Genomic DNA, 2,682 nt, shown 5'->3' on the forward strand with positions numbered 1-2,682 from the left:
ATATATATGGGTAATGCCAGAGCAATGCGAAGTAAATGCAAAGCAAATCACACGAAAACAAATATATGAATTAATATAGACTTACTTTGCATTCAATATTTCGGGGTTATGACACCATTTTCAAGACATTAACGTATATTGCCGATGTTCGTGTGTGTGAGCGTGCCTCCAGTGGACATGCGCGGAAGGTTGTTGCTATAGCAAACGGCTAGCTTCCTGTAACTATCTTCTGTTGTTGATATTTGGTTTCTGTTGGTGTGTGAGGATGTTCTCAGTGATTCTAAGGATATCCCTGTTCCGCTGTGTTACCCTGATGTGCATTCTGAGTTCAACGTTATATACGAGATCATTTGTGGAAAATATGGCACACTCTACATAGGAAGCACACCAAAAAACTGCATATACAAAGACCATACCGAAAAGGTATCACAAGCAGTTTAAGCGATAAAAACTAGATATATGAGAAATTATGTAGTATGAGATGAGACCACTGGGATTGCTTAGAATTGTGATGCGTATGGACGAGGCTAGGTTTGTAAAGATGAGCCGATTGCTTACAGAACCTGTTCAAGACGGAGATTTAGGGTAACTTGAGAGGAGGTAGGGAAGACTTGTGATATGTTGTTAAAGCTCATGGCATATTCCTCGGGAAGGTTCTCTCCGTTATGTTAGCACTGAATGATAGCACTTCTGGAAGCGTATTTCGTATTCACAAAATAGTGTTAACGATTCGCCAACGTTTTGCAATGATCTACTGTAACTACACCCGCACGTTCGACAACAATATGTAAAAAAAATAATAAGAGAACATCCCCTAGCATTTCAAGCTGCTTGGAATACATGAAAATACATTTTTCAAGACATGGCTTTTATTTCCAAATAACAAGTTACTTATTTCAAACCGATGACTGAGAAACTGTTAATCAGAAAAAATATTGGTATGGCCTCTATTGAATTTTTCATGCAGGTGTGCTTTATGAGCAAAGAAACGTGGGTTAACAGCAAAATGGCAGCATTTATACGAGGTGGACAACCAAATGTTATGAACATTTGGCAAATTACCAGAAAGTAACAGCCTATTGCCAAGACGAAGATTAAGTAATGTATATTGAAGTTATGGATTTACATAAACTGGGATGGCGAAGGCTGAAAGTTATTTGATCGTTCATCTAGCGAATTAAGAATATTAAATGCAATTATTAAACGTATTCAGTAACGAATAGGCTACGTAAGTTATGAGATATAATAACAACCTACGTGATAATATCCAGACAAATATTATTGACTAGGGAATATTTAAAATCACGGCACCAACATCAAATACTTTGAATTGAAATTTTTTTCTGTTTTATTATACATTTTGCTACATACACGATTTTTAAGACTTTTTTTTTACTCAGGTATTCTAGAAATAGTAGGCCTTTAAAAACAAAATATACGAAAACAGCCATTGATGCATCTTTAAAGGCCGAATGTTTGAACATATTTAAACAAAATAAAATGTTTTATTGAAATCAAAAGGAAAAGAAAAATCACAAATACATATGAACAAATGTATAAAAAGTGCAAAAATAAATTGAATAATCGGAACAAAACTTTTTGAAGAGTGAATATGGCATTGTTGTTCATTGAAGATTCTATCTTTCAACACGTGACAACTTGAGGCATATCTGAATTATATCAATTCAACCGTACTAATATTCGAAACTATCTGATTCAGCATAAGCTTCTATTTGTGTGTGTGTGTTTGCGTGTGTGTGTGTGTATGTGTGCGAGCGCGTGCGCGTGTGTATGAATGTATGTATGCACACACACACACACACATATATATGTATATATATATATATATATATATATAAACAAATGCAGTGCGGAAGGTGTTTGTAAGCCACTTAAAAACACACACAGAAACCGTTAGATTCACTTCAACATTTAAATATGATTTGCCAAAATAGTTTCGTCGCTTTGAGACCGCGACCTATTCGCTGACAAAATTCCGTGGCATATAAACACAGTCCACACTGTAATTGTTTTTGTTTCAGCACACGATCTCAGATCAGGTCACTTGCTCTCAAAGCACATCTCCGTAAATCAAATTTAATGTGTGTCACACTATTTTCGTCGCTTTGAAACCGCGACCTGTTCACTGACAAAATTTCGTGCTGAATCTGAGAAAGAAACAGTTAGTTCATGATATATGTATGTATTTATATATGTATGTATGTATGTATGTATGAATGTATGTAGGTATGTATGTATGTATGCATGTACACATGCATATGTGTACATGTGTATGCATGCGAAAACGCATATACGATTGTATGTATGTTTGGAAGTATGTATGTATGTATATACAACAGTTTTAACCGTTGTCGGCGAAAATAGTGACATATATATGTGTAGATGGACAACTGTATCTATGTGTTTACTTCAAGATTATATGTATATATGTGTGTACACGTGTTTATATGACTGTGTGTGCTTGTACATATGGATAGGTAGGTTTACATTTGCATGTATGAATCTAAAACATTTTATCCATTCATCGTTAGACTGTGGTGAGAGGGACATATACATACATACATACATATATACATACATATATATATACATACACACACACACATATATATATATAAATATATATATATATATATATATATATATATATATATATATATA

Source organism: Octopus bimaculoides, chromosome 19, assembly GCF_001194135.2.
Source record: "Octopus bimaculoides isolate UCB-OBI-ISO-001 chromosome 19, ASM119413v2, whole genome shotgun sequence".
NCBI lineage: Eukaryota > Metazoa > Mollusca > Cephalopoda > Octopoda > Octopodidae > Octopus > Octopus bimaculoides.